A 12,103-nucleotide genomic window follows, 5' to 3' on the forward strand; every position below is an offset into this window, starting at 1 on the left:
TATGTTCGGTTTATCCTTACCGCCACGCGCCGAGAACTTTTTCCGCGTATAGGAATGTCAACGCTGTGTTTCAATTTTGTGACACAGCTATCACCAAAGTAGCATAGTGCAACGGAAATATTGAAATAATCTTGCAATATACATTCAATAAAATTCCATCTTGAATGCCACCTATCCACGACTTCACTGAACGTCCCCTACCAGGAGAGGCCCAATTTAGTAACTCCTTCGACAATCTGTCATCGCCGGACGTTGAACGCAATTTATCCAATGACCTCTGTTTTGATAGACAAGGGTGGCGATTAGGTGTCGCAGAGCGCTCGGGCGCGCTGTAAAAGCGACTTGTGCATCTATATATACATTCAATAAAATATAATTAAAGCATTAATTTTTTTCTACAATGGAATTGCAGTATTATGATGAGATTTGGTCAGTGGAAGGCAAAATTCCTGTTGCACGGTGCAGCAAAAAACTAAATCCGGGCATGGCATATCCTACAGGTGATTTTATTCCGCTTTAAATACCAAATGTTTAATTCTGATCGTTAATTTCTGTTTTCAGGCAGACCATTTCACTGTGTAATCTTTGACCGTCACAAACTAAGCACATAAGAGGTAAGAAAGATACAATTTGTAAATTTTATTAATTTCCTTCACAGAGGAAGGGATTTTATGTCCTTATAGGAGTGAAATACTTTAAAATGTTGAAAATCTTGTAGTTTTGGATGTACCAGTGAAAATGTGGATTTGGAGAGTTTTATTCTCCACGGTCAATTTAGTCTAACAAGTCTGATTAGACTCCGCAAATGTTGTCTTGCAGAGTCTGGTCGATTACAACTCAACGATTCAACAAGCCGTAAATAATGAGTCCGAGTACATCGAAAGCATCAGTAGCGTGGCGTGAATTGCGATATATCGATTGTTATGCCATTTAAACCTATGGAAAAGGATCGATAGACAGAGTGTTCGCAGCGAACACCTTAATACTCGATTCTTTACCATAGGTTTAAATGGCATAACAATCGATACACCGCAATTCACACCACGCCACTGGAAAACATACTAAGATTCACCTGAATGTATATCATAGCTTCTATTATTTTTGTCTAACCGTGTTCTTTCGATCTATAAATAGAGTACGTTTATTTGACGACACTCACAATAATTACTCAAAGGACGAGGTCAGTCACCGACCAAACTTCTTCAAGTGACGCCACCATTATTTGCTCCGCCAGCGAGCCGCGTCGGTGTAACCTACATAGCTGTCGATTTTCAGATCTAAAAAAAAACCTTCCAAACACGAAACGCAAATATCACAAACAGTTAAAAAGCCGAGGTGTATATGAGGTCTTAACATCGTACTCGAACAGAACCAAAATATTCGTATACGTGTAAAATCAAACGTTGGAAAGTTGAAACTTCCTGAAGTGCAAAAACACACGTATAAAAACGAATGTCAGCGGTTAGTAGGAATGTAACTTAGGTGCGGTCTCCAGGAAATCCAGTGACGATTACTTGATTTCTATCAGTGAAGTCGTGCATCCGGCTACGCTTACCATACTCTAAGAGCCCTGCTCCGTCATATGTTTGGTATCGACTATTAATAACTCAATGTCAAGTCTTCGTGGACTGAGGTTCCTTTACCTCCCTACGGACGGTCACACATCGATATAGATGACGTCAGAAAACCCGCATCCTCAATAACCACGTTGCGGATCTCTATTATTTTTTAATTTAACTGCAAGAAAACTCCCGAAAGTTTTACACGAAATACTCTGCGAATCCGCTTCAGACTTCCGAAAAAATTTGGGGTAATATTTTTGCCATTTTTGAAAAAAAATTTTAGTGTTAGCCTTTCTATGGAAATAAAACCAGAGATCTTAGTGACCCTGCAGTTTCCAAACTGAAAATCTAGGCAGTATGATAGGGTGAGGCAAAAGCAGTTCGGAGGTCAACGCTACTTTCCGCGTAGTGATGATCGGTGAGTAACTTGTAGAGTATAAAATTCGCCAAACGATGACTGTTTAACATCGGGATGAGCTCTCAAGTTTTTGCAAATTATGAATGAGGCCTGCTAAGCCAATCGCTTAGCTCTTCGGTCAACCATGGCGGGTCATTATAGAGCGAATCTGCGATTTGAATCCCGAAATTAACTTTTACACTATAAGGAAGAAGCACCTCAAGGTTTCTAAAATATATTGTCATCAGTGAAACATAATCGGAGATTTTCAGACGTTGCAATGGAAGTGTTTATTTTGAATTTTAGTCATCGATTGATCAGCGGCGTAGCCAGACATGTTCGGGGGGGGGGGGGGGGGGGGTTGATGTGAACGGTTAAACATTATAAGGGAGCGAGCTAACTGTTGAAATTGAGAGACGAAGCTATGGACAGTGAAGAAAAAAGGGATATAGAGGGATCCTAATGGTGGATCCTATTGCAATGGACAAAGGAGGTAGGTAATAGACTAACTAACGGCAACCAACAAGAGACCCGCGATGGTTAGTCCATCATTTCCCCCCTTAGTCTGTAATAACCACCAGTTGCAACCAATAGGATCGTTCCATACTCTCTATATACGTCTTCTTTATCTATTGCTTTGTCTATCAATTTCATTAATCAGTCGGCAGGGGGTTCAGAGGCAATACAATTATGAATTACAATAATGAATCATTTCCCCCCTTAGTCTGTAATAACCACCAGTTGCAACCAATAGGATCATTCCATACTCTCTACGTCTTCTTTGTCTATATCTTTCTCTATCGATTTCAATAATCAGCCGGCAGGGGGTTCAAAGGCAATACAATTATGAAAATCACGAATAATAAGGTTTTTTGGGAAGATTTTTCGATCAAAGGGCAAGCTCAAGCCGCCTGGAACCGTCGCGTCGTGATATTTTGCGTTCCTCCACCGAAAAAAAAACAAGAGGAAGAGTAAAAGCTTTCAAAAGCTCATTTGAGGCCGGTTAAAAAAAAGGAAAGTAAAAGTCAAGTCACTCAGCGTCACGGCCGCGGTATCAAAAATGACCATGACGCAAGGAACAATGGACTATAGCCTTTTAATGAGCCTGTTTAGTGGCCTTTGGCCGGGCTGCTGTCCTCTCGGGGGGCTTTTCCGCTTATCTCTTTTGTCGCCGGAACTTTCTCCTCTTTAACGGCAGCCGTTTGTCCGAAATGTCTCTCCCGGCTGGCGCCTTGTCTCCTTAATTGCCTCATTGGATTAAAATTTAGCCGAAACTCCCTTTCCCTTCCGACGCCGAGCTCATAAGGCATCGATGCATGAGCATCGCATCTGCTGCAGGTTAATGGCGAAATTGGACATTTTCTCAAAGGCTTCAGCGAATAGTCAAGTTTTACGTGTTTTGTGAAAAATTCCAAGTAGGACTGACTTTTTCCCAAAGGAACTTATCTATTCCCCGATCATTCATGAAAGCATCTATCTGCATGAGGCAACTAATAACACGTACGTTGTTTCTAAAATGAGCCGTAATTAGCAGCTTCTCATTGCAAAATTTAGTCAAATTTCTAACCATTGTCTGACTGACTCGAGTCCTTCACGCTCTTACCCGGGGAGTTTCAACACACACGAGCAATAGCTTAGGACTTGTAACATACCTACATTACATGGAGGTGCATTAGAAATTAGACGAAGGAATAGGGGAAATGAATAAAAATAAGAAGAGGCAAAAAAGGAAACGAAAGAAGAGGAGGGAGAAGAATGAAGAGAAGGAGGAAAAAAATAAAGAAAAGACGAGGAAAAAAGAATTATTTTTACATTCCTCCCTTTTAGTGCTCTTTTTCCTCCTCCTCCTCCTCCTCCTCCTCTTCTTCTTTCTCTTGCCCCATCTTACTCTTCCTCTATCTCATTATCTTTTTGTCCCAATTTCTTTCTTTTCCTTCAACTTCTTCTCTTCTTCTCCACTGTCTTTTTCTTCTTCGTCCTTTTCTACCATTCCTTCTTTCCCTCATTAGTTTCTTCTAATTTTCAATGCATCTGTCTTATTCAAGAGTCTCACATCGACACTGAAACTTCCAAACTACCAAACCACGTATCTCGTTTGCGGTGTGTAAAAATCTCCGCCTCTATTTTATTTTTGAAAAGAAGAACAAATGGACATCATACCTTGAAGTTTTTCCGAAATTTGCCTCACACCAAGAGTAAAATCAAGGAAGTTTTCAGGAATTGACGGTGAGTAGTTCTCCATTTAAAAAATAAACTATGACAGGAAGTCTGCAACGTCGCAAACCGCGATATGTGGTTTGGGAATTTCAACATCAATATGTGTGCATGTGCTTGTTTTTTTCCCCCCAAAAAATCCCATGTAACGGTCTCGAAGATCCAAGGCGGTCATGGTAAGGTTGAAGAAATTTCTGAATGTCAAAGAATAATTGTTTTAGGGATTAAAATAAAAGTGCAACCGCATTCTCTCCTTAAGCTTGGGCACAAAATGAGTTCCGGATAATCCGATAAAGAGGTAGTATTAAAGTTCTCAGGTTTCACCGAGCAACAAAAGCCTGACAACGGGACGGGGCGGCGCGGAAGATTTCAAACCAGATTTCAAGGGGTTGTTTGACAGTTGCGTTTTTCAATCCGAAAAAAATACCTAGACTAATTCCGAATTGTTCCATTCGGAGATTCTCATCAATCAGGCCAAACCGGGAAAAGCAGGGGGGAAAAGAAAGAAAACTCTCACCGTAACCGCAGACCAAAACTAGAGGAAAAAACGCGACTTCCGGGCGTTGCATTCCGCAGTAGCGTGGCGTGAATTGCGATGTATCGATTATTATGCCATTTAAACCTATGATAAAGAATCGATTATTAAGGTGTTCGCTGCGAACACCCTGTTTATCGATCCTTTTCTATAGGTTTAAATGGCATAACAATCGATACATCGCAATTCACGCCACGCCACTGGCATTCCGACGAATGAATTAAAAATGAAAGATGATTGAAGTAGCGACCACTTCTGTGAAGATCGACCAGGGGGCATTAGTGGAATGACTTTTTCGGTGAATTCCATTTTTCACCGGAGAGCAGTCTCGAAAGAATAGGAAAGCCTCCGCCACCCCCACCCCACCCTCATCGTAGTATGGCTCGAGAGCGCTTGGTAACTTTGGATTGAAACCGGGAAAGAGGGTCTAAATCGAAGATTCAATAATGAAAAATACAAGAAATTAATTATGAAACTCTCAATGCTGATATTACGAAACTTTTTCTTACCTTTACATCTGATGATGTATTTTTAACGACCTGTGGGCTGATTATTGAAATTGATAGACAAAGCTATGGACAGAGGAGACAAGGAAACAATGGAGCGATCCGATTGGTGGAGGCAGGTGGTTGCAATGGACAAAGATGCACTGGAAAAAAAACACATTGGATCTAGAGTTCAAACTCTTAAAAAATCGACAAGAAAAAGTACTCTTGATTCAATTAGAATCTAGCTTCAATCAAGAACCAAGCCTCTTAATTAAAGCGGATTTCGTTTCAATTCCAGCAAAAATCCGATTGAATCAAGAATATTTTTTCTTGTCAATGTTTTCAAAAGTCTGGACTCTAGATTCAATACTTTTTTTTTGTTTTTTTTTTCCGGTGATGGTAACTAACTAACGGCAACCCAAGAGAGACCCTAAAGTTAATCCATCATTTTTACCCTTGGTCTAAAACATGTACCCCTACTTCCACCAATAAGATTGCTCCATTGCCCCTTTGCCTTATTTGTCTATCACTTGGTCTATCGATTCTAAATCAGCCCGCTAAGAATCTCCTACCTATTGAATGTTACTTTAATGTGGTTTTAGTGAGAACGCGTCAAAATAAGCCTTCAGGAGGCTCTTTCTCACTAGAGCAATATCTCACCAGCAATAAAATTTAATAAAATCGAAACCTAAGAAACAACGCAAAAAAGGAACACCCTAGCTCTTGTTTAGCCTTGTATCCCGTGTTTTGAAGTTCTTGGATTTGATTCTATGTTGTCATGGACTACGCATTAAATTAAGTCTTATTAGGTATTCCCAAGAATCGCCACTATGAACGTTAGAGAACGTAAAGTTGCGAACTCTTTCACTTACACAACAACGTAAATTTTCATTTTTTGTCACAGTTCGTTTAAGCATTCTACTGGGCCATTATCCATGATTTTTACGGCTAACATCCGGTGATAGTCTCTCAAGGAACCTCCTCTATGCAGATTTTGGAAATATGACCCAGGTTTTATAGATTAGGGTAGACCGGGGAGTTAAGCAAGATAAGCGATTAAGTACAGGGGAGAATTTCAGGAGCCGCCGCCCGCTGTGCACTATGGTCCTGAACTCAAAAATGGGAAGAAATAAGTCGGATAATGACTGAAATATCACGAAAATATCGTTACTGATGTTTTTTGAGTCGCTAATTTCGAATTTTATGTCAAATTGCCAAGATTTTAACACCTTAACCTATTAATTGCTAAGTTTATAGCACGCTGCGCCGCGGCGAGTTGCCCGCTCGAAACGCACATGGGTGCCTACAAACCTAAGGGGATACTTCCAGCATTACGCAATGCGTGAAGCAGCCCTGTAGGCGTCAGTGCGCGTTTCGCTCTGGCAGCATGCCGCGGCGCTCCCGGCGGGCAGGTGGTGAACGATTTCTAGTGGAGAGAGCTACCTGGCGGAGAAACTCGTATAACATATACATTTTTTTTTAAATTTTCGACTTTTAAAATTACACATTGGTCGTGTGAAGTAATTAACGAACTCTCAACGCTAGCTGAAGTGTAATAATGAAAATGTGCGCCATGCGGCGGCTCATGAAATTCTCATGAAAAACTCTCAAAAAGATAAGGGGCAATGGGGAAAATTTGATATCTTTGGCCTGAACAATGGCGAGAATTTCTAATTTGGCAGAGAATTGGACTAAACGAGAGATGGTGAATCTAAAAGAGCGCAAAGCGCCTTAAAGAAGTTGGTCCGTATAGCGGCCACTATAGCAAGTTAGTTAGTATAATTTTAAGACATTCAGCGTCTCAGGCTATTGACGTCCTTACAGATAATTTTGAAAATGGAAGTATAACATAGTTCTCCATGGGAGTTGGAGTTTTTTCGTCCTTTTACCGTCTATACTATGCTGTGCCGTGACAAAACGCAGCCGAGCAACGCGAAAACGCCGTAAACGCCATTTTACATTTTTTGGAAACAATTTATCATAGCAGAAAAACATGTGTAACTTGGGACAATATTTTTACAGAATTCTCTCCCAAAAACTATCAAGAACTTAACCTGAAAATGTAAGGTGCACGGGTGAAACTGTTTTTATTTTACAAAGTGTTAAGTTCCAAAAACCGAGGGAAAATCTTGATGGATTTAGGACGTTTTTGCTCAGCACTGCAGAACGTCTGTCTGATAGCAGAAGTCGTAATGCAACTTCTGCGGTCGACTCGGTTGTAACGTTCCCACTCAATCCTCTTCGGGAACGGAGGAATCAATCGTCCTCTTTTTCATTTCATTTTTAAATCGGAGGAAAGCGAGGGAATCACTCTGGCGGAAAGGATCCGGGATCCGGCAACGGGAGGCGCATTTAACGTCTAACGTCTAACGTCGAGCACATTATGAAACAATCGCGTGGTAACTTGCAAAGCGAGGGAGCCGGGCAGATTGGAAACACGGGCAGGGATAATAAAGTCGCAAAAATGCGCTCCGCTTATTAAAGCGAAATTCCCGGCCATTCTATTTATAAGGAAACTTTCTCGGCTCGCAGTCGAGTGCATACGCCGGTTCCTGCATCTCCCGACCTCTCGTGTACGGTCAAAATTTCCGTGTTTATCGTTACATCGGGTTACTTTTTTCTCGGTTTGATCAATCAACTGAATATATACCGAAAAAAAAGGATAATTTTTTTTTTTTACTATTTCAAATAGCCCACGAGGATTAATCCGTCACCGAAAAAAAAGCGATGATGAATTCTGGATGTAAAAAAGTGTGCGACCACTCACAAAATGCTGAATTAACCGCTATAGCAGTTACTATAGCAATGTCAAGATGTAAAACTAACTGCTGTGGCGGTTAATTCAGCGTTCTGTGAGTTGTCGCACACTTTTTTACATCCAGAATGTTAAATCACCATCATCCCTTTTTTATCGGTGTTGCGCTTTAGTCCAGTCCCCACCCAACCCTAGAACTAGTGCCAGACAACCATTGTTCGAGACCATCAAACTCGGGTCGCCTGGCGAGGAATCGAACCCGGAATCTCCCGATCATACAGCTGACGCTACAATCACTACACCACAGGAGACCGACTTCTGGATGTAAAAAAGTGTGCAAAAACTCACAAAACGCTGAATTAACTGTTACAGCAGTTACTTTAATAATGTTAAGATGTAAAACTAACTGCTGTGGCAGTTAATTCTAGCGTTTTGTGAGTTGCCACACACTTATTTACGTCCAGAATCTTCGATCAGCATTCTTTTTTTTCGGTGGATTTGAGGGGCTTGGGGGAAAAGGCGCGTAAGTCCAGTTTTTTTCTATTTCAAGAAATGCGCGTTTTAAGTTTCTAAATTGCATTGAGCTTAATGGTGGAAAGGAATTTCAAACTGAATTTTTAATGCTTAAAAATTGCAATTCAGAGTTGCATGTTTCCCAAAATATATTTTAAGACTGGTAGCAGGTGGAATCTTTAATATCTCAATTTCTTCAAAAAATGCACTCATACGCCCTGTCAGGTAAATTTCAGGTTATGAAGTTGACTTCTCTCGTCGAAAAGATAAAATAGGAGCGGAAATTTTAAGCCACCGTAATGGAGGTACGTGGTTTCGCGCCTTGGCCATCGATATCTATATCCTCCGCAAAATTCAAAAGAATAGCGTACAAAGAGGCAACACTTCACCGAAAACTTTGATCGTAAAATACCTCCCTATGTCATAGTTATTGACCGGAAGCAGACAATGGTGTGAAGCATCCATTTCCGGTCCGCGGAAGTAGACATACGAATACTCAATTTTATATTAGCGCAGCGGCATCATGACAAGCTTCATATCTTCACATCCGGTCGTAATGAGCAGAGATGAACAGAATATTTCACCACTCATCCGACGATGAAAATTACTTCAGTTTTTGGCTGAGTACCGAGAGTGCATTGCACGAGTTGAACTTGTTGCATGGTTGCCAGATTGCGCAAAAATATCAGAATTCTCCTCATTTAAACCCATGTAAATTATCCAAATTTTATCGGACTATCCAGCAACCTTGATACGTTGTTTGGCTGATGTAAGGGTGAGATGAACCCAGTATAGCATTGAGTTATATGGAGGACCGAGTTCATTGCTGCCAGATTGTGCGAAAACAGCACTTTTCCCCATTTGACCCCACGTGAAATATATCCACTTTTGATGGCTTAACCTGGCAACCTTTAGGAGAGCGACGCAGTGAATCGTTCTAGCAAGATAGGTTTCATTCATTGGAGTAGAATGGACCGATAGCGAAATGAAATGGAACAAACCAGAGATACGGTGTAAGCCGTACATAGATATTATAAATTAATATGAGTTCTAAAAAATGAATGATTGGTGACCCTTAAACTTGCTCCGCTGGTCAATGAGAGCGCCAAAAAAAACCAACATTGCTTACCCATTTTTAGGACCAGGTTTCATCTTGGCGAGACGAACTAGTGCCGTTGATTTTGTCGAAACTTTAACTCTAGTCTGACATACTCTGGTGGGGAACAAAAGGAGAAGAAGGTTAAAGAGAAATGGAAAGGAAAAGTAGAAGGCGAAGACGAAAAGAGGAAAAAAAGAAATGATTATTTCTTTTATCAAATAATATGTAAAAACCAAGTGTACGGTTGGTCAGATCAGATCACGGAGATCGGTAGATCTCCCCGCCAAGCTAAAAATATAAATATAAGGAGAACAACCAAATAAAACCTCCCAGAGTAAGACCGGAAAACGCCTTCAAACGACTCTGCAGCAACCACACACACGCGGGGCGATAACCCGATAACCGTCGGTCGACGGTATACATTACAGAAAATATTAGGAATTGCCGATTTTCGCTGCTTTTTAACTTTTATCACCCCGTAGCAAAAAAACTACTCAAAGGATCATGTTTAAATTTGGCATGATGATTCCTCACGATTCAAAGGCCATACCTTTTGGTGTCTGATGTTTCAAAACTTATTATTAACGGAGATATGACGTTTTAAAGATTATAAAACGCCACCGGACTTCCTTCGTTAATTGCCGATTTTCGCTGCTTTTTAACTTTTATCACCCCGTAGCAAAAAAACTACTCAAAGGATCATGTTGAAATTTGGCATGATGATTCTTCAAGATTCAAAGGTCACAATTTTTGGTGTCTGATGTTTCAAAACTTATTATTAACGGAGATATGACGTTTTAAAGATTATAAAACGCTACCGGACTTCCTTCGTTTTCTAGAACTCCTGGCCTGGTTATAGCTGCCGATTCTCATTGTTAGCGCGCTTTTTTTATCAAACCAAAACAAAAACACTTGAATAAACTCATTCAGTGTCAATAAAAGAACAATTTGGGAATTTATTCGGAATATATTAAAGTTTAGCGGCTTCTTTCATAAGTTCCCGGGTCGTAAGTTATTTCTGACGCTAGAGTTCGCATGCCATTACGGCACGGCGGCCATTCGTGGTTTTGTTATTGTTATCACAGGTGTTCAGTGTCAAGTGTCAATTATTGTCAAAAAACGTGTGAATTGTAATCGTTTTAAAGTTATTAATTCTTTTTCTCTGTAGTTCATATGTTGCTAAATGTGATTTAGTCCTAAATAATCATAGTTCAAGCACTTGAAGCTTCCACCGGACCCCAATCGTCTTTGAGGAAACAGCTGATACAGACTACAAACCTAGAGCCCCTTTACCTATACTGTTGCTATGCTTTGACTAAGCCTTTGTTTTCTCTTACTTATTTTCATCATCATCATGTACCTTTATACCATCATGAATTCTGAGTGGAAATTTTCGGAAGTGCGTGGTTTACCTATTCTTCGGAAAAAGTTGATGGTGTAGCCACATCCAAACATCCGCGTCTCAATCTCAACTAGGTACTAGCCATAAAACCCCATGGTTTATTATTTCATTCCTACTGTACTATCTACATGTGATTTATAGGAAAGGAATATCTCTTTCTCTCAGGTAACTTATCAAGCATTATAAACGATACCCTCACTTGATTGTGATTCGCCGAGTTGGCAGCTGGTTTCCACAAGCGCAAGTTCTATCGAGTCAATGTTAAGCACTCGACACTGTATTAAACTGATTTGTGACTATGACGATGATATTCTTCTTCGTCTTCCAGATACTGAACATGATTTACTATTAGTTTTCAACGTGGCCTCTAAAATCATGATCATTGTCTGCATTGAAAGTGTTTCGTATCGCTCATGAAAATCTGTCTTATTCTAGTAAGCGTTGCGTTGTTGAGCTCGCTGAGTGTAATGTTTCTATAAAGCTCTTGTATTGTTTTTGTCACAACTCGCCAATGGTGCCATCTGTTATCATGTATTAACGTGTTATTAAGTGGTGCTGATTCAGAGCTGATCAGAAAATTGACATTAGTCTCAACATGCGATGAGCAAGCTCTAACAGCATCAGGCGCCGAACTGATTGCATAATCAAGGACTTTGTTATCATGATGCTTTTCTTTGGGTTGGTATGTTAAGTGCTTAAACTTCTTTGAAATCAAGATGTGCGTGGTTTGATCCCGGCCCTAAGTTATTAAAGTGAACCCAGAATCTGTACTTGCTGAGTCATATTCGCTAATCCTATCTCGTCGCAGCAAAGGGACATGGTTTGAATGCTATTCTCATCAAGCGTCATATTCAAGAAATTACCAAGATCGCCAATTCTTAGCTGCCTTTTCAGAAAGCAATTTACCTTGTCAGTTTGCATAGGTAGCTAATGGCTGTCTCATTCAAAAATCATGGTTCTCCGCTGATTTGATATTCAAAAATTTGCGGAGACCATGGATTGATTGTCCACAGCTGTCAATTTCAACGCAACACATCAGCCTCTGAATTCTCTTATCCATATACGCTCTCATCCTTCAAATCTTCTACAATATCGCGTGGAAAGAGTTCAATTTCCTGTGAGTATTTATGACATCATG

General features: G+C 40.3%; 1 protein-coding gene across 2 annotated transcripts in view; it reads left to right on the forward strand.

Moving 5' to 3' along the window:
• AstA (allatostatin A) overlaps positions 1-12,103 on the forward strand; it is a 134,218-nt gene that overhangs the window by 34,142 nt on the left and 87,973 nt on the right. For both annotated transcript variants that reach the window (XM_019043163.2, XM_019043162.2), the window contains exon 2: positions 562-614. The gene's annotated coding sequence lies outside the window, so the exon portion shown is untranslated. The remainder of the gene's footprint in view (positions 1-561; positions 615-12,103) is intronic.

Source organism: Bemisia tabaci, chromosome 4, assembly GCF_918797505.1.
Source record: "Bemisia tabaci chromosome 4, PGI_BMITA_v3".
NCBI classification, from domain to species: domain Eukaryota; kingdom Metazoa; phylum Arthropoda; class Insecta; order Hemiptera; family Aleyrodidae; genus Bemisia; species Bemisia tabaci.